The following is a 25729-nucleotide window of genomic DNA, read 5'->3' on the forward strand; positions in this document are numbered from 1 at the left end:
CCCAGCACCTGGGGCAACACAGGACCTCCAGACGCTGCCTGTTTCTCCAGTGCCAGTGCGGGGGCGGCGTGGGGGGAGTGGGGAGGCCCTGAGTGTTAAGCAGGAGAAGAGTGGGGCCCAACTTACTTTTTTTGTCTTTTGTCTTTTTAGGGCTGCACCTATGGCATATGGAGGTTTCCAGGCTAGGGGTTGAATCAGAGCTGTAGCTGCCAGCCTACACCACAGCCACAGCAACACTGGATCCTTAACCCACTGACTGAGGCCAGGGATCCAACCCTCCATCTCATGGTTACTAGTCGGGTTCGTTAACCACTGAGCCATGACAGGAACTCCCCAATGCCAGATCTTAACCTGCTGCACCAGCTGGGAACTCCTGTTTCCTTTTGTCAGTGATGATGCTGGCCATTGTGTGGAGAAGGGACTGTGTGGCCTGAGGCAGGGCAGCCCCTGCACGGTTCCAGGTAAAACTGGAGGACCAGTTGGAGAAAAACAGTTGGTCCCGATGCTTCCAGTTTTCCCAGTCAGGCCACTTGTGATGACAAGAGCATAAGCTGTGGGGCTGGACAGGCTGGCTTTGGATCTGCCACTTCCTACCGCCCTAACCGTGGCCACATCACGTAATTGACCTGAGCCTCGATTTCCCAATCTGAGAAATGGGAACATGAACGACCGCCTCATGTGCTTGTTGCAAAAACCAAACAAGGTAAAACACACCTCTAGCTCCTCACGGTACCCAAGAAGTAGCGTGTTCCATAAATATCATTTTTCTTCTGTTTTGAGGTCTCCCTTCCCACCCTCAGCACCCCCTCCCCCAAAGGTTGGGTTTTAAGAACTGTTCAGGCTTTGCTGTGTCCTTACAGAGTTAATTTCCCAAGCCTAGAGTGAAAGAACTTCGGGGCTTTCACCCACCAAGGGGGAAAAAACCATTTTTCATGGAGACAGAATTGTCAATATTCTGACTCCCTCGCCACCAAGCCGTGTGGTCTTGGGCAGGTCACAGCTCTTCTGAGATTCGGTTTCCCCATTTAGGAAAGGGTGGTGTCTCCTCGGTCAGCGTTCAGCTGTGTGTGCTGGGGGCGGGGGGGACTAGTGACAACAGCCCTTCTTTATAGAGTGACCACGTGTCCTGCTTTGTCCAGGTCTGTTCTAGCTCACTCTTGCTGTCCCAGCACACTTATTAATAGCTCTGCCTTTCGCTGTCAAAAGTGGTCTGGTTTGAGCAATAAATTATTTGGTCACTCAATTTATTCACTTCATCTCTTCTTCCCGCAGGTCAAGTTAGACCTTTTCCTTTATTGCTTCGACTGAAATACGGAAAGTACCAGGTTCAGACCATTTAAGAGCAGTTTGGGAGATCTTCACAGGGTTTTGTTTAAATTATTAAAGGAATCTCCACCTTCTTTTCTGCCTTTAGAATCTAGACAGCATAAGATGTGATTCTATTATATAAGTATCTAATTTACGTTATGTATCTATATTAAGTTTCTATCAATGATTAATATAAGCAAACATTTTTTTTCTCTGTCCTTGGGTTGATACAGAAGGAAATGAGGAGGCTTGAGTAGATTGGTTCCTCTCCTAAGCCGTGAGGAAGAGTGATGTGTCTGCGTGTAGGATGGATGGCAGAAAGCAGGACGAAGCTTTCTGCTTTTTGCTACCATCAAAAGTCTGAGGGGGAAGCCGGAATTCCACGGGTGCTTTTAGAAATACGCTTTTAGGACAGGCTGATTGATTAGCTCTGGGTCGACGCTGATGTTGAACCTGCAGCTCAAAGATAACCCAGAATGCATCCTAAATGCACAGAGATTCCCACATGCCCTAGCAGAAGATGGAGGTTGAGCTGGCAATTCCCAGGTGAACCTAGGTCTTCGCGTTTTCCATACCAGCTCCAGAGACGAAACCCCTTTATGAAAAGAACTAATGGAATCTGGATTAGACAGCAAGGGAAAACAAAAACAGGACACAGAGGATTTGCTTCTGAGAGGATTCAGATCAAGTCATGGAATATGTTTCTCGTGGGTATTGGGCTGGAATTGATTTTGAAAACGTGACTTTTTTTTTTTTTTTTTTTGCTTTTTAGAACCTCACCCATGGCATACAGAAGTTCCCAGGCCAGATGTAGAATTGGAGCTGCAGCTGCCAGCCTCCATCATAGCTACAGCCACGCCAGATCTGAGCCACATCTGCCACTACAACTCAGGCAGTGCCCTAACCCACCTCGAGGCCAGGGATCGAACCCGCATCCTCATGGTTACTAGTCCGGTTCGTTATTGCTGAGCCACAATGGAAACTCCAAAAACATGACTTTTTAATGGCTGGTGTCATTTTGCTTTTAGGTTTCGAATAGACGTACTGTTGTCTCAGCTGGTGCCACAAGTGGGATGTCCACTTTTGGGGAAGGGTGATATTTTTCATTGGGAACACTCTGGGCTCCAGTACAGGTCACCAGTAAGATTGGCTTAAAAGGAGAAGATTTTCTTTTCCTCACATAACAAGATATATGAGCAGGCAGCTGCTGACATTTGTTCAGCGGCTAGAGCCAGTGTCTGAATGAGTATCTTGGCTTTTCTCTCATGTTGGTTGTCTCGTCGTCATAAAACACTGCATCTGCAGGCATGAGAGCCATGTACAAGACAGAAGGAAAATATACAGCCTTTTATAAGGAAAAGCCAAAAGCCTTCCTGCCACATCTCACTGGCCAGAACATGACCACCCAATCTGCAAGGATGCTGCAGGAGTTAGTGATTGGGGCTGTTCTTGATGAAATCAGGTGTCTAGGAATAAGGAAGAGAAGAAAGACTAAATGTTGGTAGTTGACCAGTAACACCTGCCACATTTCACTAATGATACTGTTACTTGAGTGCTGTATTTTAGAAGTTGGGGCTCTAAGCAGGTATGGATTGGGGGCTTGCTCTGTGCCCACAGTGTTGGTTGTTCAAAAGAAAATAAGTCAAAGTAGTAGCTCATGGTCTTAAAGAATTTAAAATTTAATTCCTCATTCTTTTTGTGTCCTTATTATCTAGTACAGGGCTGGAAGCCCTGAAGGGGTGTGATGAAGAATTGATCCACGGGACAGTTGTAGCCTGGAGCTGTTGGCTCTTGAGTCCTGGGGTGCAGACCTTCACCCATCAAAGTGTGGTTCACAGGCCCAGCATCCCCTGGGAGCTGGTCAGAAATGCAGCCTCAGAGTTCCCTGGTGGCTCAGTGGGTTAAGGATCTGGCTTTGTCACTGTTGTGGCGCTGGTTGCTGCTGTTCAGTCCCTAGCCAGGGAATTTCCATATGCTGTGGGCATGGCCAAGAAAGAAAGAAAGAAAGAGAGAAAGAGAGAAAGAAAGAAATGCAGTCTCTCAGGCTCCACTCCAGACCAACTGTGTCTGAATCTGCCCTTTAACAAAACCCCAGTGATCTGTGGGCCCATTAAATACTGAGGAGCTCTGGTGCTACCGTAATTCTCTGAGTAGCTGGAACATATGTGCAGAGGCGGGAAGACAGACTAGGACAGGAGCAAGGGTAGGTTTTTCCATGGTTCAGGGAAATGAGCACATGCTGAGGGGTCTTTGTCCAGGATTTAAATCCACATTTTTCCACTTCCTAGTTGGATGACCTTCCCAAATGCCTAGGCTTGGGGGCTCAGTCACCTCTGTGGAAATTACTGGAATGGTCGTCGCTGTTTCTTGCAGGGAGGTCTTAAGGGACAGGACATCCCAAGTGTTGGGCCCCTGGTCTTCTATGTCACGGGAGCCTGGTCCTTGTGAATTCCCTTCCTAAAGAGATTCAAAGTTAGCATGGCAGTGGCCCATGAGAGTCGCTGTTGCTGAAGACCAGGGAGAGGAACTGAAGCCGGTGGGCTTGGAGCCCTGGTGCAGAGCATGGCTTGGAACAGGGCGGAGAACTGGGTGGACATGAAAAGTCAAAGGACTTTCAGGCAGCCAAGCATCTGCAGAGAGACCCACCTACCTAAGTGCACACGTTTGCTGGGGGCTGCCATAGAGAAGCCACACATGCTGCGTGTAAGACAACAGATGTTCATTCTCTTGCAGTCCTGGAGGCTAGAGGTACGAAATCGAGGTGTCGGCAGAGCCACGCTCCCTCTGCAGCCTCCAGCAAGAATCCTTCCTAGCTGCTTCTGGCCCCTGGGTTCACTGGCAGTTCTTAGCATCCTTTCCTTGGTCTGTAGATCCATCCCTCTGGTCCCCTGGCCGCCGTCTGCTCTCTGTGTGTCTTGCAAGTTCTTCCCTCCATGCTTGTCTTTTCCCCTCTTTAGAAGGACACCAGTCGAATTGGACTAGGACCCACCCAAATGACCTCATTGTACCTCTGTCTCTATGAAGACCCTACTTCCAAGAAAGGTCACATATTGAGGTAGTGGGATTGGGACCTCAATGTATTTTTGGTGGGGGACCAAAGTCAACCCTAATACTAAGCAGAGATTCTTGGTAAGAAGTGGAGGGGCTGGGGGTGGTTAAAGCTACGCAACCTAATATTGTATACAGGGTATTGCATACAGGGCCACAGCCTAATGTAAAAAAAAAAAAAAGAAAAGAAAAAACAGGTTTGGAAGCCACCAGTAAAATCTAGTGCTTTCTTTCTAAAAACAAGCCGGGTCATGGCTTTCAGGAATTATGTCTTCCTGTTGCTCTGGTGCCCAGAGCAGGATAAATTCCCACATCTGCACTTTCTGCAGAAACTTTGACAATAATATCACGGGGACCTTCCTGAGTGAGTGGCAGTAGGACACGTGGTAAGAAAATTTCCTGTGATTTAATATGGTAAGAGGTTGGAGGGTTGGTGTGTGTGTGTGTGTTTCCCTTTCTGCCTGTGGTGGCAGCAGCAGCTGTGTCTCCCTCAGCAGTGACAGGCTGAGAAAATGCAAGATGAATTTCGGCCGGGCGCGTGGGTGTGATTTTTTTCTCTGGCGGGGCCTTCGTCTTGGAAGGTTTGGAGCTGTTTTTGTCCTGGCTTGGGAGACCAAAGAAGCAGCTGCCAGCCTGCAGATGCGGGCTTTGCAAAGGGGCCTTCCTGCTGAGAGCCCTCAGAAGCTGCCAACTCGAATGCTGATGGGATCCCCCGCCCCCCCCCACCAGGGACACAGCCTTGGGGAACAGCCGGGAGAGGGGGGCGTTTGGTCCTGTCACCTGTAAACAGGTGAGCCAGATCCAACGTGGAGAAACAAAGGTGTTGTTGACAGAATTGGCTTCCCAGGTGGAAGGTGAGCCATCAGACCCCATCCTGCCCTTCCCAGAGCCAGCAGCTTCTCTGCCCTGGAGTATTCTGTGAAAGATGCCAGTTATGTGGGTTGAGATATTTACCAGCGTCCTCCCTGCCCCTCTCCCTGGAGGAATTTGTGATGCCATAATCCTTAGTCCGAATGCCTTCAGCCTGGGGCTCCTCTCCCCCGCCGTGTTTTGTCCTGGGGTGATGCTGCATCTGCTCCCTTGTTCGGTACATTCAGTGACAAGAATATGCCTCTTGGAAGGGCTTGGAGTGCCTCACCAACCCCTCTGCTCTTCTTGAATGTCCCGTTTGATCCTGTTCCTTCCCATGGTTTAACTGACCACCTACTAGCTCCTGCCTTTCAGATTTCTGGCTCCAAATCCACTTCTCTTAGAAATCCCAACAACAACAACAAAAAAGACAAAAAGACAAAAAAAAAAAAGAAATCCCAGCCTGCGTTTGCTGATTAGCCAGCACCACCTGGAAGCTGCCTGACGAGCACTTGAAGCACAACCTTCAAAATTAATCTCATTAGCTTTCTTCCAGTCTTTCCTCTGTCCCAAAAGCCATGCCATCTTATCCATGGTATCCTCCAAACTCTGTCATCTTCGACTCTCCATCCTTTTCACTGAAGTTGTGAAGTCAAGTTAGCTTCAAATCTTCAATGTATTTTGAGTCTGCCTCCTCCTGCTGTTCACTGTCCCTGACTTGGCTGAGTCTTCATCAATAGTCTCCTGGGAAAGGCTGTAGCAGCAGCACCTTTCATACCATAATTTACACCGCATCAAAAAAGACATTTAGGAAACACAAATGTGATCCTGATTGCATCTAAAACCTTTTATCAGGGAGGAAAAATTCTCCCTCTATCCTCTTACGTTCTGTGCTTAGGGCCTGCAGATTAAACTGACAAACGGGGGAGTTCCTGCATGGCTCAGCGGTAACAAACCCGACTAGGATCCAGGAGGATGCAGGTTCGATCCCTGGCCTCGCCCAGTGGGTTAAAGGATCTGGTGTTGCCCTGAACTGTGGTGTAGTTTGCAGACACAACTCAGATCTGTCACTGCTGTGAGTGTGGTGTGGGCTGACAGCTGTAACTCCAATTCAACCCCTAGCCAGGGAACCTCCATATGCCATGGATACAGCCCTAAAAAGGCAAAAAAGTAATAAACAAACAAACAAAGCTGACAAATAACAGATGAACAGAAGAAAAGATAAACTTTATTCACCTATGTGTTCAGGCTCAAAGAAGTGATTAGAATTGGGGGTATACGAACCAAATTAATAGGAGGATGTGGAGGAAAAGGTACTTAATTTAAAAAGGAATGACTTTGGGGAAAGAAACGAGAATGGATGGGAGTCGTGATAGTTTGTGACAATGGTTGTTTCTCCAGTTCCTCATCCCAATACTGACTTCTGGTCTCTGGTGATAGGACTCCGTCTCTCCCCAACACACACACACACACACCCATACAGGACTTCTCCCTTGAAGAGGGATTGATAGAGGCTGAATTCTCTTGGAAGGCTCTGCTTTTAGATGGAGCAGGGTGGGGAGTTCAGACAAAGGCTTTCCCTGCCTCTTGTGATTCTCAAATGTCTTCAGCTCAGCATAATTTCTAATGCCACACCGGTGTGTTCTGGATGCCTTTCTGTTCAATGGCTCCCTACTACCTGTGTGATGAATGCTCAACTCCCTAACTGGACATATGGAGCTCCTTAGGGGTTGGCTTCCATCGCCCTGGTTTCATGTCCTTTTCTGTCTTCTTTGTCTGCTTCTAGCTCTTTTCTTTCAGTCATCTCAGGGGCCACCTGTGGAGGGAAGAAGCTTCCAGACAGCAGCCCTCTGGGCTTGGCACCTCTGGTCACACTACCCCCTAAGGTTGCCAAAAATATGTTTTCTTGTCCATCGGATAACAAAACAAGAGCAACACTTTTTGAGGGTTCACCAAGTTCCAGACATTTTTCTAAATGTTTCCATGAAGTAATTAATTTAAAATTCACAGCTCTCTGGTGCAGATACTAGATAGGGAGCTCCTTGAAAGCAAAGACTGTTTCTATTGAAAGGATGTATCCTCTGTGGCTCATTCTATACCAGACACGTAGTAGGTGCTCGGTAAACATTTTCTTTGATACATGAGTGAACAGATGGGTGGATAAGTGAATTATTCAGGGTTATATGGTGCCACTCTGTCCATATTCCTCAATAAAATGATTTATTTGTCACTTGGACACCTGACTAGTTTGAGTTCTTAAAAAAAAAAAAAATCCCACTAGTTGAGAAATCATTGATATGTGTAGATCAAAAAAGTTTACCCAGAGGCAAACCTGCCTGGGTCTTAGCTAAATAGAAGGCAAATTAATAGATGCTCTTCCTGGCTAATTGTCATTGCTTTGATTTTTGTCAACACGATTTTGTATCAGCAGAGGGGTTTTCATCAAAATCAGGTTACTGACAGCTAGAGGGACTAAACACAATCTTGTGGGGGTTTGTGGAGTTTTGTTGTTATTGTTAACTTCTGTGTGAACTCTCTTATTTTTTAAGAAATTTATTAGTTTTTTTCTTTTTAGGGCCATACCTAGGCACAAGGAAGTTCCCAGGCTAAGGGTTGAATCAGAGTTGTAGCTGCCGGCCTACGCCACAGGCACAGCAACGCTGGATCCTTAACCCACTGGGTGAGGCCAGGGATTACACCTGCATCCTCACAGACACTATGTCAGGTTCTTAACCTGCTGAGCCACAGCAGGAACTCCTCTATTGTGTTTCTTGATTTCTCACCTTCCGTGAGTCTGAGCAGTGTCTATATTCATAGAACAAGGTGGAAACTGCGATTCAGAGGGTGATGGGTGATGAGTCTGTAGTCTTCTTGTGGGCAAATGAATAAATAGGAATGGTGGTGTGATCAGCTTTATATCAATATAAAGTCTTCCACAAACCCACTGATAATGGGGTTGGGACAAAGAGGGGTTTCCTTCTCACATCCTGGAAGGCCAAGGTTTCCGTATCACCCATCATGGTCAAGGAGAGAAACTGACATTTATTGATCATCTACCATGTGCCAAACACTGGCCTAGGGACTCTGGGATCTTTTATTTCATTTTAAAAAATCACCCGTTCCCTGGTGGCTGAGCAGGTTAAGGATCTGACGTTGTAATTGCAGTGGCTCAGGTTACTCTGTGGCGTGGTTCGATCCCTGCCCTGGGAATTTCCACGTGCTGTGGTTACAGCCAAAATCATTTTACTCATTTAGATACAAACTGCTTACTACTGTATATAAAATAGGTAAACAGCAAGGTCCTACTATCTAGCACAGCAAACTATATTCAATATCTTTTAACAACCTATAATGAAAAAGAATATATATATATATATGAATATATATATATATATATAACTGGATTACTTTGTCGTACAGCAGAAACTAATAAAATGTTATAAATCAACAACAAAAGGATATTTCCAAGATCACTTCTATACTGTCCCTTGAATCAAAGTCACACATAAGAATTTTCCGGAGTTCCCGTCGTGGCGCAGTGGTTAACGAATCTGACTAGGAACCATGAGGTTGCGGGTTCGGTCCCTGCCCTTGCTCAGTGGGTTAACGATCCGGCGTTGCCGTGAGCTGTGGTGGAGTTTGCAGACGCGGCTCGGATCCCGCGTTGCTGTGGCTCTGGCGTAGGCTGGTGGCTACAGCTCCGATTCGACCCCTAGCCTGGGAACCTCCATATGCCGCGGGAGCGGCCCAAGAAATAGCAACAACAACAACAATAACAACAACAACAAAAAAGACAAAAAGACAAAAAAAAAAAAGAATTTTCCCACCCCATTTGAATTAGTTAGATGTTAAAAGAATAAAAAATGTAACAGTGGTTCTTTAGAACCAAAAAGAAAAAAAAAATCACTCATTTGTACACCAGGTCCCTGTTATATGCCAGGCACTGTGAACAGAGGTAAGCAAAAGCAGACATGGTATATAACTCTCCGGACAGATGCCACCTGTGTATAAAATTGATAAATGCTATGGGCTTGAAAGGTTAGGGGAAGGCCTGCTTTAAAGGCTGGATGCCAGTGATGAGAGCGAAACATCCGAACACAGAAGGAGATCAGCCAGACTTTGCACGGGAGGGCAGCACGCGTGGGAGCAGGGGTTCGGAGGAGCCAGGGAGCCCTTCGCTTGTGATGAGGCTGTGCTCATGGGAACCCGAAGATGCGGAGGAGCCAGCAGATATAGGAGAGAAGGAACAATGAACCAGACAAATGAGGCATCCTGCTCAGAATGCTGGCAGAGGGTCAGCTGCCGCTGGCAGAGCTGATAGGCTCCATCTGCCCTCAGCCCAGGACCCAGTGACCCTGCTAATTCCCACCCGGCTGTGGGCTCGGGTTTCTACAAAACCAGGTCAAAAAAAAAAAAAGCCCAGGTCAGCCGGGGGCCCCATGTTAGCGGCTAGCACTGCCACGACAAAACACCACCTATACGTGATACCACGTGGTATTTGTCTTTCTCGTTCAGCCTCGACTCACTTAGCATGAACCTCTCTGGTTGCATCTGATCTGTGTCGCTGCACGTGGCATTATCGTGTTCTTTTTTATGGTGTCTTACATGCGGAATCTAAAATGTGGCACAGAGGAACCTGCCTACAAAACAGAAACGGATCATGGACGTGGAGAGCAGACGTGTGGCTGCCCGGGTGAGGGAGCGGGAGGGAGGGCACGGGATGGACGGGGAGTGTGGGGTTGGTAGATGCAAACTCTGACATTTAGGATGGATCAGCCTGGAGGTCCTGCTGTACCACCCAGGGAACTGTATCCAGTCTCCTGCGACAGACCCTGAGGACCTGATGGAAGAGAGGATGAGAAAAAGAACATCTGTACGATTGACTGGGTCCCTGTACTCGGCAGCAGAAGTGGACACAACCCTGCAAATCAACTACAGTTTTAAAAATAATTTTTGTCCAATTTTGACCTGCGTTTTTACTATAGTTGTAGATATAAAATTAGGTCTCTAACGGGGAGATAGGGAGAGAGCTGCCACCAAACAACTTTTTTTTTTTTTTAAATTACGGAAGAAGTAACATCCATCCTATTTTTCATCCACTTCTACCCCCTCCCTCCCCCAACCCCCCTCACCAGACCTCGTGAGGGGGTGACAAGATGGTGAGAAAAGACTGAAGGATACATAATCAAGCGTAAAACACTGTGATAAAGAGAGCGAATGAGGCGGGAAAGAACGTGAGCACTCTGGGATGGTCAGAGGCTCTCAGGACGTCCCAGACAAACAGGACCCTGGGTTGGGGCTGCTCAAGGGAAAGAAAAACCAATGCAACTGTCCTAGACTTTTTAAAAATAAAGACGATAACGTCAAAGACCTAAAACCAAAGAGAGGGTGGCACTAAAAATAAAAAATAATAAGGCCACGTTTTACTGTCTCAAAAAAACCCAACCACGGACTAGGAGGCTTAAACCATAGAATGTATTTTCTCACAGTTCCAGGGGCTGGAGGAACAAGGTGTCAGCTTCTCCCACGGCCTCTCTGTCTGGGAGATGGCCACTTTCTCTCTGTGTCCCCAGATGGTCTTTCCTCGGTGTGGCTGAGTCCCTGGTGTCTCTTATTGTGTCCCCATTTCCTCTTCCTGCAAGGACACCAGGCAGATAGAACTAAGGCCCGCACTGAGTGTCTGTTTTAACTCCATTCTTCCTTTCAAGACCCGTGTTCCAGATACAGTCACATTCAGAGGTTCTGGGGACTAGGGCTTCAACGGATCAATTTTAGGGGAACACAGCCCAGCCCATAACACCCGAAAACACTTCTGTCCCCAGTAGTAAACGCGGGATCAAGATAAAAGGGAGTTCCCGTCGTGGCGCAGTGGTTAACGAATCCGACTAGGAACCATGAGCTTGCGGGTTCAGTCCCTGCGCTTGCTCAGTGGGTTAACGATCCGGCTTTGCTGTGAACTGTGCTGTAGGTCGCAGACGTGGCTCGGATCCCGCATTGCTGTGGCTCCGGCATAGGCCGGAGACTACCAGCTCCGATTCTACCCCTAGCCTGGGAACCTCCGCAGCCCAAGAAATAGCAAAAAGACAAACATAAAATAAAATAAAGGGAAGACGGGGGGGGGGGGGGGGGGGGGGGAATGACAGTCTCTCGGGGGTTCTAAGACAGGCTTCACCAAGAAGGTAACAGTTGAGCTGAAGTTTGAATGTATGATTAAGTTTCCAATAAACAGAGAAGAGGGCACAGGGGTACGGAAGAGAGCGAAGAGCATATGCGAGGTCATGTCTCTCTGAAAATGTCTTGGAGCTGAGAGCACAGGGTGGCTGGAGCTACTTGCTCGGGGATATTGTGGGCCGCCGAGGGCTGGAGTATGTTGAAGTCGGGTGGCAGAGGCCCTGGTACCTCCCTGGTTCTGGGTAAGGGTGTGAGGAATAGGCGTCCTTGTCTGTGGTGGAAGTGAGAACCGTGAACGGGAGTGAGATGTGTGTTAAGTGCTTTATTGCTCACTGACCTGTGCGTGCCACCACCTTTCCTGCCAGCACGGACAAGTGACATCACCTCTCTGGAATTCACTCTTGTCTTCTGAGCAATGACATCAGTGATGCTTCCCTCAAAGGTGCAGGGACGGTTCAGTCGGTTAATGGACATGAAGGTTTCAAAACCCTTGCACAGGAGTTTTGGCCGTGGTGCCACAGGATCAGCGGTGTCTTGGGAGCACTGGGGCGCAGGTTCGAGTCCTGGCCCAGCTCTGTGGGTTAAGGATCTGGCGTTGCTGCAGCTGCGGCTTAGGCTGCAAGTGTGGCTTGGATCTGATCCCTGGCCAGCGAATTCCATTTGCCATGGGGCAGCCAAAATAATAAAATCACTCAGTGAGTATTGCCAAAATGTTGGCACAGAATTCTGTCCTGCCCACCCAGTTCACAATCACTGATCTGATCTTAGTGGAATCTGCGGTGAAATCCATTTCGCTCTGTTCCATCATAGACTCGGCTCCAGGAGATCACGGATAACTTGATCCCACGCTCCCTTCCTCCCTCCGGTGACCTTGCACCAGCCTCAACCTGCCTCTCTTTACATATCTGTAACATGCTCTGTAATAGCTACAACCCAGGTTTATGTTTATTCTTATTGATTTTTATTTACTTTTTTTATGAGAGCATAGTTGATTTACAGTGTTTCTTCACGTTCCGTTGTTCAGCAGAGTGACCCAGTGACACACTCAGGTTTATTTTTAAGAACATCGTGTCTAGCGTGTCCCATCGTGGCCTTCCGGCTCTGTGTTTCTTGGAAGTTATTCCAGTTTGGGCCTTGGCCGCTTGTCAATAGTTTATCTATCTATCTATCTATCTATCTATTTATTTAGACCAAACCTGCGGCACATGGAAATTCCCGGGCCAGGGATCAAACCTGCATCGCAGCAGTGACCCAAGCTACCTCAGTGACAGTGCCAGATCCTCAGCCTGCTGAACCACCAGGGAAGTCCTCGATGTTTATTTTAGCTATACCACTAAGCCATGAGTCCCTAATCTGCCTCTAAGCTCATAAACACACAGATGTACACACACACATACACACCCTTTTTCACTAGCAATGGTTGAATGCACCCCACGATATGGTGTTTGCGTCACCCCCACAGTCTCACCTCCCTGTGGTGACTTCTAGCCCAGGAACGCAGACATTCTGCTTTGGAAGCAGCCTTGGAAATGACTTGTCCAGGCCTCCTGGGAAGGCTGGGTCTCCCTGCCCTTGTCAGAGGAGGGAAAATGCATTACCTCCAAAGCATCGGGGGCTACCACCTTCAGCTCTGGCTCTGAATTCCTGGTTTCATGCAGGTCCCTTCGGCTCCAAGCCTGGACTCTGTAACCAGTGGTGTGCTGGTAAATATTTAATAATGTCTCTTGAAGAAAAACACAAGTTTGTAGCATGCGCCTCTTTCTAAGGTGTTTCTCCTCTCCCCATGGCCAATTTCAAAGCCACCCATGGTAAATGATGGAAATCGGGGTCAGGAAGGCTCAGTTGCATCATTTGGCTCCTTCGAGGCCATGTGAGCAGCCCTGGGCCCACACTGTCGCCCAAGTGGCATCACATGTAATGCCTTGTCATCCCAGGTCTTTGCCTGCCCCCCGTGTAGTCCCCCACCCCAGCCGCTCTGTCCTAAGTCACACCTTCTTCTGATGCATCAGCAGAACCTGAGGCTCTGCACTGCCTTCCCAGCCACAGTTTCCCCTTCACCCCCGGAGCATGACTTCAGTGATCTCTCTTTCTCTCTTACTCTTTCTCTCTTTCTCTCTTTCTTTCTTTCTTTCTTTTTCTTTTTTTTGTCTTTTCTAGGGCCGCTCCCTCGGCACATGGAGGTTCCCAGGCTAGGGGTCTAATTGGAGCTGTAGCCACCGGCCTACGCCAGAGCCACAGCAAAGGGGGATCCCAGCCGCGTCTGCCATCTACACCACAGCTCACGGCAACACCAGATCATTAACCCACTGAGCATGGCCAGGGATCGAACCTGCAACCTCATGGTTCCTAGTCGGATTCGTTAACCACTGCGCCACAACGGGAACTCCTCAGTGACCTTTCTGGACTGACCACCTGAATTCTTCTGGCATGCTTCAGTTCCAGCTTCAATTCACCGAGGGACTCAGTACCAGCTACATTACTCTATGAGAGGTGTGACAATATCTTAAAACTTCTTTTTTCCTTAGGTACCATCTTCCTCACTGTTGCTTCTGCCAATAAAGTGTATTTTTTCCTCCTGGGGCTCGCACAGAACAAGCCCTGCTGGGAATAATCACTTCCTGATTTTGCAAACTGGTGGGTCTTTTCTGTCTTCCCTTTAGCATAAAGACTTTATTTATGCAGCCTCCTCCTATAAATCATAAGGCCAGAGAGGGCCCATGTCTGCTCTGTTTATCATTCTGCTAGCCAAGCATAATGCTTGAAATACATAGACACTCAGTAACGAGACCTGACCTTTCCTTCATGTCTTCATTCGTTCATTCGCTCACTCACTCATTCATTCAGTCCTCTTCCAGTTAATGGAATTACTGTTCTGCAGCTCACACGAAGCACAGTAGATTCAACAAGCAGAATGGCAAGTCAGGAGAGGGCCTTGTTCAAAGGTCACGAAGTATCTGCCTCCAGGGATTTGAGGGGTGCACGGACTATAGATTGGGACATTTTTCAGCCACTTCAAGAAAGGATTGTCCTGTTCCCTTTGGTTCAGTTAACCGTAATGAACCTAATTTCAACTGCTTGCAGAGACAGAGAAAATGGCAAAATGAGAAGGCATACCTAGAGTTTGGTTCTTGAGGGCACAGTGTGTTCCTGCTGGTGGACAAGCTGGTACATCAGACCCCATTCGTTGAGACCAGTTAGTAGGGAGGCAGGTCAGAATTGGGGAGGAGCCAGGCAGAGTTCCTTGAAAAGAGTGTTTCCTCACTTTCAAGGGCATCCGGACTCTGAGTCTTTATCGCCAGAAGCATGGAAGAGTCTCAATCAACCATCAGCCTGAGCCTGGGCTAATCAATCCATACAATGAAATTGTAAAAAGCAATTAATTCTGTTTATATTTGTGTCTGTCTGAACTATAATTATGGGCTATCTCCATGACTTTCTAGAAGGATGCAAGTATAAATTTAAGTCAATAAAGTAAATCCAATTAAACACAGAATATTATTCCGGAACTCAGATTTGCTATTAGATTTTAATAATTTATTATTTCGTGCGTGTTTACCAGATATTTATTCAACACCTCCTGTATGCCAGGCGCTCTACTCAATACTGAGGAGTCAAAAGTAAATAATTTTCCTGCCCTCTGTAAGTCAGTCTCTCAGACTATGTACCTACTGCATCCCAGTCTCCCAGGGTTTATTAAAATTCCAGATTAACCCAACCACATTCCAAGCATACTAACATCAGAGCCTATTAAGGGAGAGTCCCCAGATGTGCATCTTAAAAAAAGAATTCCTGTAGTTGATTTATAATGTTCTCTCCATTTCTGCTGTACAGCACAGTGACCCAGTCCTACATATAAATACACATTCTTTTTCTCATAGTATCTTCCATCACGGTCTATCCCAAGTGATTGGATAGAGTTCCCTGTGCTGTACAGCAGGACCTCATTGCTCATCCATTCTAAATCCAAAATGTGCATTTCAGATACGTTCTGCAGGTCGTTCTCTAAAGTTTGACATCATTCATTGCAGAAAACAGAATAGCCATTGTTTGCTTGGAAGCTTTTTCAGCCATTGTGGTATCTTGGGGTTCCTGCACCAGAATTCCTGCAAGACCTTACTTGTAACACCCCTGAGAACCCCATCTGGCAAAAGCTGTTAAACTCACCTGCCACCACCTCTGCCAGCTGTCCCTACTCTAATGGCTCTTACGCGTCCTTGGACTTTGGACACTCATCTCCATGAAAGTACTTCTCACAGGGGATTACAGTTTATTTCCATAGGTCCCTGCTTCTCTGCTGAAGGAAAACTCTCTGGTTTCCACCCACACCTCCAGGCCTCCCACATTGTTTGGTCCATAAAAATACTACCTCCCTTCCCTCCTTTCTTGTCTGAGAAGAAAGTTAGTCATTACTGCCTGTAGTATTTCATTTCATCTGTTTTCTTAAATGTGTGGGTCCACATATTTGTGAACGAACAGATGGAAATGCACAAAGCACTTTCACACACGGTACGTGCCCTTTGAGGAGACAACCAGTAGTGATCACTGATACACAGCTTTCTCCATGTGTGTGTCAATAACCCATCCCTCCTGTTAGCCTTCCTGGTTGCTGTCACACCCAAGCGCAGGGATTGACTATTGGTTCTTGCTCCCAGAAGTTTAGCCCGACGTGAAGCAGTTGTATCTGCGAAGCTGTATGGCTGAGGTCCTGGTTCCGATTTTAAGCCACTCTCCCTGTGGCTCTTGACTCTCCTGCAGCCCGAAGCCCTCTTTACTACATCTAGCAAAGGAGGCACAGCTCCCTGCCCCCAGACGCTGCTTCCTTTGGGTCCTCTTCAGTGCTCTCTCCTCCAGCTCAAGGTCCACTCACATACCTTCCCTTGCTTTTAGCCCACCCTACATGTGCCCATCTCTGGACTAACGGGACTGTTCAAGTTAGCAAGCGATGGCATACTAAGTATTCGTTTTCCCTGCAAACAGTAAGCTTCATTACATGTGTATTCACTCAAGGAGTATTTATTAACCCACTGTGACTATGTTGTCCTGGAGACGATGCTCTGATGGGGAAATTAACCAATTGCAGGGAGCCTTGCTTGGTAAACAGGGCTTTTTCGGGGAGGGGGGTGGACTTAGTGATTAAAGGAGATATTTCCTTCATCATAAAACATTCTTGAGTGTTTTAAACGAATAATACTTTACGGGGAAAAAGCCCATCAGCTCAGATCCCAAAGTACAAATTTCAGTCCACTGTTGCATTCACTTTACCATGTCCCAAGATTCAGTTTACCTTGGCTATGGTAGCTCATAAAAGCCTTAAGAGTTTCTTCCCTCAATTTGGGGGTGACGGTGGTGGCTGCGGTCATGGCTGCTTATTTATCCCTAACTGTCCTCAAGCTTAGGATCTCATGACCAAGCAATCAGTCTAGTCTGTGCTGGGCTGCTTATGAAAACAAAGCAAGCGTGTGCACGTCTTTCTGCTTTTCTTCATGCTTGGAATTGCAGGGGGCAGATTTGGAGAAGGCAGGGCACACCTGAGTGTTTTGCTCTCAGCCAATCAAGGAACCCACTTAGGGCATCTCAGAAAAGCAATATCTGGAGAACAACACCCAGTTATTTTGAGGAGGAGTGTGGTGCAATGGAATGAGAACCAGAAAACCCCAAGAAAACACGAGCAGGCTCTTGATCTTCGTGCCGGCTTCACGATTACTTTCTTGGGGAAGCTCAGGCAAGGAGGTGGACCTCTCTGAGATTCGTTCTCCTCCTCTGAAAAATGCAAGAGAGAGGACAAAATCTTTCATTTGCTTTTAATGACCTTTTGCGCTGAACCCCAATATCCACAAGCAGATAAAAACGAGGGTGCTCTGATGAAAGAGGATTGGGCGCAGAGCAAGGGGTTTGATGGCTTCCCCTTTCTCGAAGGAGTGTTAAGAACTAGGGTGAGGTCATCAAATTGACATTTAAAAGGCTCACAATGACTTTTTATGAAAAATAGTTTCCAGGAGCCAAGACTGCTGGCTCAGAGGCCGTTTATAAAGGTAGCTGCTGTGTGCAGGCTAAGAAGGAAGAGAAGCGCCCTTGTGCGGCTTCAGGGGCAGGAGCGCTGTGGCCCAGTGGCAGAGCAGATGTGAGGGGCGGGAAGCCAGCCAGGCTCCAGGGGGAACGGACAGCTGCCCACCTGGCCCTGTCAGGTCCCCAGTGTGGTTGATGGGCCAGAAACTTCACCAAGACAAGAGGATGAGCTGAGAACTCTCCCCAGACAATGGGATAAGCTTGTAATTGACTCAACAGTTGCGGTGGATTCCTTCTCATCAAATGTGGCCTGAGACCTTGGAATCACCAAAGAGCTTATCAGGCTCCACCCCAGACCTGCTATATCAAAATCTGTTTTTAGGAAGGTTCCCGAGGAATTCCTCTGTACATTAGAGTTTGAGAAAACTGTTAATGAGAAAACATTGACTCGACAGATAAGCCTGCGCTAGAGTCCGAGCTGTTCCATTTGCTGATATTGACCTTGGCCAAATCACTCCTTTTCTGAATTTTCTCATCCCCACCATGGAGGCCATAACACTCACCTTGCAGAGAGTTTTGTGGTACAGGGACACTGTAAGTAGGGCTTAGTGCCGAGCTCACTCCTGAAGCCAAAGTCAAGTGATCAAGAAAATAAAGGAAAACAGGAGTTCCCATCATGGCTCAGCGGTAACAAACCCGACTAGTACCCGTAAGGTTTCGGGTTCAATCCCTGGCCTCACTCAGTGGGTTAAGGATCTGGTGTTGCCGTGAGTTGTGGTATAGGTTGCAGAGGCGGATCAGATCCCATGTGTCTGTGACTGTGGTGTAGGCCGGCAGCAACAGCTCCAATTTGATTCGACCTCCATATGCCACGGATGTGGTCCTAAAAACAAAAGAAAAAAAGACAGAAAGAAGGGAGAGAGGAAAGAGAAAGAAAGAAAAGAAAAGAAAGAAAGAAAAAGAGAAAATAGAGGAAAACAGTAATCACACGCACACGCGCGCACACACGCACACACGCACGCACGCACACACACACACACACACACACACACACACACACACACACACACACACACACACACACACACTCCTCTGTGGTCCAGGACAGAGGACAGGTGAGGAAGGTTACTGGGGATTATGCTGGTGTAACTTCTCCATTTTCAGTTTTCTCTCGTCTGCAGTAAGGGAAGTTCATCATACTTTCTGGAGAGCTGGGAAAGCTTTGCCTTTTAAATTGAGTGTTTTCAAGATGGTCACCATCTTATAGCACATAGAACGCGCATGGATTTTGAGTGGAAACAGGCCAGGTTTTGACCTCTCTGTGTACCTCCTCCCTGAGATACGCTGGGCACCCTGATGAACCTTAGCTTTTCTCATCTGTAAAATGGGGACAATAAAACCTTGTAAGGAGTAAATGAGATATGATAGGAAAAGAGTCTAACTCTTTTTATAGATCCCGTTCCTTTCTCTTTTTCTTCTCTGATTGTTTTCTGTCTACCATTGTTAGAAAACCCTTTGCATCAAGACTGTGGTTAGAATTACGGCATGGAAGCCTTCATCCATTCGGCAGAAATTGACTGGATGCCCATCACGTGCCAGGTGCTGTTTTAGATGCTAAAGATGCACATGAGTGGGTTTATGCGCTATTGCATGCCTCACCTGTGCTTTACTCCTGTGCTAGGTACTGTCCTAGATGCTAGGCATGCAGCATACCTGGAGTTCATTCATTTTTCTACTTCATTCCCCTTCCTGTAGGTTATACCAGGGCTCCCTGACCTGAATGGGGCAGATTTATTCTCCTGGGGATATAAGCAAGGTCTGTGGTCACTTAGATGGTATTCATAAAACTTCCCTCATTTAGGTTTCAAGGATAAGGCTCCTATTGCAAGGCCTTTGCATCCTCTATTAAAAATGCACCCACAACCACACACTTGGCTAGGCAAATTAATAACACAAACGAGTCTGAAAATATTTAACCTCCTTGGGAGAACAAACTGTTTTTCAAGGAGATTGGCAGGTCCATTTGCATGCAAACATTTAATAGGCTGCTTTTAAATGATCTTTATCTATTTGTTGAAGCAGGTCTGGCCAGACCCCTCCTTGGCAGCTCTTTGTTAGCTATTAGTTGGAGCTGCCACTGCACATGATCTGGAAAATCATCAAAATGCACTTATTGAAAGATGCTCAATAGTTGAGACTTCCAGTGACTTATTTGGGCCTCAGCCCCAACTAGCTCAATCAGTCAGCTTTGACTGAGCTCACTGACACAGCCAACGGTGAAGAAATTGGGACTCCATGTACACTGCACACAGTAGGTGATCAATAAGCAGTGTTGGATGAATGTCTGAAGTCATTTGTCTTATTTTTCCTCTAAACTCAGTCTAGACAGTCTTAGGACTCCTCTCTGGTGATGTGCTGCTAAGTGTGTAGGGTGTTTTTGTTTTTTTGTTTTTTTGTTTTTGGTCTTTTTAGGGCTGCACGCATGGCATATGGAGGGTCCCAGGCTAAGGGTCCAATTGGAGCTGTAGCTGCCAACCTACACCACAGCCACAGCAACTCGGGATCCGAGCCGCATCTGCAACCTACACAACAGCTCATGGAATGCCGGATCTTTAACCCACTGGTCAGGGGTCAAACTTGCATCGTCATGGATCCTAGTCGAGTTTGTTCACCACTGAGCCATGACCGGAACTCCCGTGCTGCTTAGTGTTTAACAACTGGCTCTGAGCAGGAGAAAGGCAGGGCCTTGCTTTGCCAAGGATGCTGATTTCCGTGGTATAAATAACCCCTCTGTGCTATATTTCAGATGACCAGCATGGCAGTACTGAACACAGGGGAGATATGGGCATCCTTATATAATATTTCTACCAGACGGAAAACAAGACAGAAAATAACCTCAAGGGCACAGTTCACAGTGAAGTGCAAAATAATTAGGTGGTGATGAGTTTTGAGCATTTATTACCTTTTAAAATATAATGTGTTTCACGGTAGGCTTATACAGCTTAGTTTGTAATAACAGCTAAGTTCAACTGTAACTTGAGAAATTACTGAGAATTTTACCATCGACTCTCAGGAGTCTTCTGAAGCAGCTGCAATGCACCACCCCTGTTTCTTACCCATCATCTCACAAGTGCAAGCTCTGGATTGACAGCACCCCCTCTTCCTTCTCAGTGCTGTCTGGGGGATACTGGGAGCTAATAAGTGCTTCCTAAGATGCAAATAACCAGGGGATGGGGTGTGCCCTCTCCTTCCCAAAGCTCTGAGAACCCTCTGTTTGCACCCCCTTAGTGATATTTTTCACCTCCTTCCTTTGGTGTTAAGAGCTGTTTGCATCCTTGTCCCTTTCACTGGGGTCTGTGCAGTCAACAGTGTGAAACCCGGATGCCGGCTGAAGTTCTCTGTCCTTTGTGATCCAAATGGAATCACACCCAGCAGTTGGGAGCCTGCTTCTCTCCACCCAGTCTCCTTAAGCACTGGGCTGTATGGAGCGTGGTTGTGTTTGCCTGTGGTCCTCTGGCTTAGAAAATCTGCATGGGTATCACCCTAGGAAGGGCTTGGTACTCCCTCTGTGATGGGCATGGTGTCTCGGGGACCTGGAACACAGCCCTTTTCCCCAAGTGCCCCTAAGAATATCATACACATCAGGCAGTTGCGCCTGTAGCCAGCTCTCCCCCAGCTTCCGGGCTGTTGCTGAACTGTGTTTTGTTATTGTCGTCATTGTTGGTGTCATTGTTTTACATTCCCACGGGGTTTGCCCTCTGGCCCTCTTCTCCTTAAAGCCTCCCTTCTTCCCCTTTCAATTCTCTGAGTCTCCCATGAAAAGCAACTCCTCTCCATGGACCATGAAAGGAGTTTAGTCAACAGAGAAATGTGGCTATTTATGCCTTCTGGCATATCCTCAGACTTGTTATTTTTACCAATAATCATGGACCCTCTTTTCCAAGTCTCCCTTTTGTCTCAAATCAGGTTTTCCAGAACCTGACTCTAAGATACAGGATATAAACAAAGGGGTGATTTCAGCAAAGTCCCAAGGAGGACAGGTTCAACCTGCTCCCCCAGGGAGCCCTGGAATGTGCATTTGAGCTCAGCAGCATCCTGACCCAAGACCCATCCGTTACAGACTAAGCCCTGCCCCTACCTGGCAAGCACACTCTGCCTTCTGCTCTTGGCCACAGATAAAGCAGTTCCAGCAACGTACGGGCTGCTTCCTCCAAAAAAGAATAGCAGATAAGGCTTGTTGGAGGCAGGAACCTGAGGAATGGCAAAAGGTTTTTGATTAGAGGATCTGGGCAGAGCACGGGCAATGTCGGATACAATCTTTTAGGGCAAAACAGAACTGCCCAAGGCTTTCTAATCCCTGTCTTTCTTCTTTTTGTTTAATCATCCCTATGAAGAGATGATGGACAGCCCTTAGTTATTGTGTTGCTGTTGTTGAGGGAGTGTGTGGGAGACAAGCAGGTCCCACCAACAATTCAAATGTACAGGGTGATATTTGTAACTGATCATAAGTTTCCAAGAAAGGAACTTCAGTGCCCATGAACCTAAAGAGGTCAAGTGGACTTGGAGACCCAGTCCTAGCAGGGATTGGTTGAGAGGGTTGGCAATCCCCTTCCTATTCACTCAGCTGTTCCCAGAGCACCTGCTGTGCCTCAGGCACCATCCCCAGGTATCTAGGGCATGGCCGTGAACAAGAATGACATGTTCTACCTCTCCTCCATCTAATCCCAGCCTCCTTGTCTATGGCATGGGGTAAGTCACCCAGTCTGGCAGATTTGTAGAGATGAGCAAATGAGGTGATGACAGGAAAATGCTTTGTGAGCCCACATGTGGCTGAGTCATTGTTGCTTTCGCAGGTAGAGCAATTATCAAGACAGGGACTCTTTCAAATAAGGGAATAGTTTAATTCAGTCCTTGACTAATGGTGCCAGTTGCATGTGTGTCTAGAGGGAGGGAAGTGGGGAGAGGGGAGAGCAGGGTGTGCTGACAAGGGTGAAAGTCAGGGAGGGTCCCCTCATCCTTCCTCATAAAGCCACCATCATTTCGCAGTTACAGTTATTTGACTCCTGCATGATATTTTTAAGTTAAATATAGTTGATTTACAATATTGTGTTAGTTTCAGTTACACAGCAATATATATATATTCACATATATATCTCTGAATCTGTATACACACACGTTTTCAGATTTTCTCAACTACAGGCTATCACAAGATATTGAATATGTGGAGGGAGAGGGATGGACTGGGAGTTTGGGGTTGGTAGATGGAAACTATTACATTTAGAATGGATAAGCAATGAGGTCCTACTGTATAGCACAGGGGACTATATCCAACCTCCTGGGATAGACCGCGATGGAAAAGAATATAAAAAAGAATGTATGTATATACTTTGTGTGTGTGTGTGTGTGTGTGTGTGTGTGTGTGTGTGTGTGATCACTTTGCTATTTGGTAGAAATCGGGTCAACATTGTAAATCAAGAATACTTTAATTTAAAAATTGTAAAAAAATAAGATATTGAATATAGTAGTAGTTTGTATCTGTTAATCCCAAACTCCTAATTTATCCCTCCCTTCCTTTCTCTTTGGTAACCATAAGCTTGATTTCTGTGTTTGTGAGTCTGTTTGTGTTTTGTCAACAAATTCGTTTGTATTATTTTCTAGATTCCACATATAAGTGATATCATATAATCTTTTTCTTTTTCTATGTAACTTACTTCACCTAGTATGGTATCCTCTAGGTGCATTGACCTTGCTACAAAGAGTATTATTTCATTCTTTTTATGGCTGAGTAGTATTCCATTGTGTATGTGCACCACATCTTCTTTATCCATTTATCTGTTGATGGACACGTCGGCTGCTTGCATGTCTTGGCTGTTGTGAGTAGTGCTGCTATGAACAGTGGGGTGCATGTATCTTTTCCAATTAGAGTTTTCCTCTTTTCTGAATATATGCCCAGGAGTGGCATTGCTGGATCATATCGTAGCTCTGTTTTTAGTTTTTTTTTTTTAAGGAAACTCCAGACTATTTTCCACAGTGGCTGCACCAATTTACATTCTCCCAACAGTGTAGGAAGCTTCCCATTTTGTCACATCCTCACCAGCGTTTTATTATTTGTGGACATTTTGATGGTGGCCATTCTGAACATTTGAGATGATACTTCATGGTAGTTTGAAAGATTTGTTTTTGGAGAAAGGATTCTGCTCCTAAAGGAAGGAAATAAAGAAGAGAGAGAAGGAGGGAGGGAGGAGTGAAGGGGAGAAGAAAAAGAGAAGGAAATATTGGCCTGGTTTATTTAAAGTCTCCTTCAGTGGGGGGGTCAGAAGTCTACCCATATGTTTTCAAGAGCACCTCTGTTGGCTAAGTGGTGGTCTTTGGCTTAGTATTAGGACAGAAAATGATCTGCAGAAATTATCCAGTTACTCGGAGGACATTGTTGCTCAGGCAGTGTGACTTGCCCCAGGTCACCCAGGTAGCTGGGGGCAGAGCCAGGACCAGAACCCAGGCTCTTGACTCCAGTCGGGGGTCTTTTCACCACCCCTTCCCTCTGCGCCTTGCTTTGTCTTTAAAGTGAGGACAACTACACGCTCTTACAGTGCTTTAGCCACCTTGGTTCTGAGTCATTCTGCATATTTTTCTTCTCTCTCTGTGTTTTTTTTTTTTTCTTGTCCTTGTCTCAAGGAGAAGACTTGGTGTCCTCATCTCTAAAGAGAGAGAGGAAAATAAAATCCCATTTGAATACTGAACTCATGACACATTTCCCATGTAGCCCCAGAGCTCGGCCTCAAGGAGCTCTGATTACTCAGACCCCATTAGAGCCCCGTGGGGTCATGAGAACCTTGATAAATGGATCTGGGGTCTTTGTTAACTATAACTAGGAGGGTTTGCAAACTGGAGCTTGCAGTAGCCTACCAGGGCGGTGGTTGGCCCTCAGATCAGTCCACTAAGGATGCTCTTTCTCTCCACATCCTCTGAGTCTGTGGCCTATGAGTAAGAGAGGGACAGACCGAGGACAAGCTCTGCCAGCATCGCAGGATTGGAGGGATGATGTTCACCTGGCAGGAACTGAGTGTATCTGGTGTTGGTTTGGGTCTTTGAGCCCTGATGCTGGCGTCTTAGCAGCAGCTACCCTCAGATATGGAAAGATGAAAGGCCAAACTGTCAAGCTCTTTCCAGGAGATGGGCTCTGAGGGACAGAGGGGTATGGGAACCGTAAGTCAGAATCCCTCCTCCCCTGGGCTGGGTCGCGTAGGGAACAAGGGGCATGTCATGGGAAGGGTGGAAGGATAGTGGATTCTCCATCAGTGGCGTCCACTGTGCCGCTGGTAGGACTATCCGACATTCAGATGGCAAAGCTGGAAGAGATGGCAAGTGCTCCAGCAGCAGAACTTAGTTCCCAAGAGGATGGCAGCAGCTGGAGATATGGGCCAGGTCTAAGAAGATGAAATTGAGCAAAGATAGATATAAAGGCAAATACTTAGGTCCAAGAAGAAGTCAATTACGCAAATGCTAGTAAGCGACCCATGATTTTATAGTAAAATGTGAGATAAAAATCTGTTCCAGTTTTCCATAAGTTCGCTTTGAAAAGTCAGCAGTGTCCTGCATGTGCCCCAAACTCTGATGACTTCAGAGGCTGTCTGAGTAGGCAGTGATGTGACCTGAAGGAGCCTGCATCCTCTGTCCACAGCTCCAGGCAGTTCAGTGGTGGCTGCCTGCGGGGCTGTGTGTGGAGAAGAGCATCCCAGGGGTGGCTCAGGTCTGGAGGGAGTCACCCCAAGTAGTTCATGCCTCCCCAGGGAAGAGTCAACATCTCAGCCTAGGAGAATTGATGGTGACGTCAGTGGAGGCAAAGCAGAATGTGGAGAGGAAGCCTTGTCTATGGGAGGAGCACAGGGTCTGCAGCTCAAGGATGAAACCTGACCTGGTACCCAAGGTGAGTCTTCGCCTAAGACAAATAGGGGCCATGCACATTGCATGGTTAGACCAACCTTGCATGTAGACCAAAGGGCCCCTTACCAAGTGTTCATGGAGAGTAGAACATGTCCAAAGAGAATGATCAAGATGGCAAAGACACTTAGACCAGGTTTAAAGAGCAAGATTCCAAACCAGACAAAGATTAGGGGGTGGGTGTGGAGAGCTGGCCTCCAATGCTTGTGTGAATGAAAGGTCGTGTTGTGTATGTTTCCATGGGAGAGAAGCAGGACAATTGGGTCAAATTTATGGGAGACAGATGTCAACTCCTTTCGGGGGAGGACTTGGGAGGCTCTTGGGGCCGAGGCCGATAGTGGGGCCTCTTATGGGAATTTTTCACGAATTGCAGGGATCAGATGAACTGGGGGAGATAGGAAAGTGA

General features: G+C 46.9%; 1 protein-coding gene across 1 annotated transcript in view; it reads left to right on the plus strand.

The window, feature by feature from the left end:
* KCNQ3 (potassium voltage-gated channel subfamily Q member 3) overlaps positions 1-25729 on the plus strand; it is a 302377-nt gene that overhangs the window by 203016 nt on the left and 73632 nt on the right.

This window comes from Phacochoerus africanus, chromosome 6 (assembly GCF_016906955.1).
Source record: "Phacochoerus africanus isolate WHEZ1 chromosome 6, ROS_Pafr_v1, whole genome shotgun sequence".
Classification (NCBI taxonomy): domain Eukaryota; kingdom Metazoa; phylum Chordata; class Mammalia; order Artiodactyla; family Suidae; genus Phacochoerus; species Phacochoerus africanus.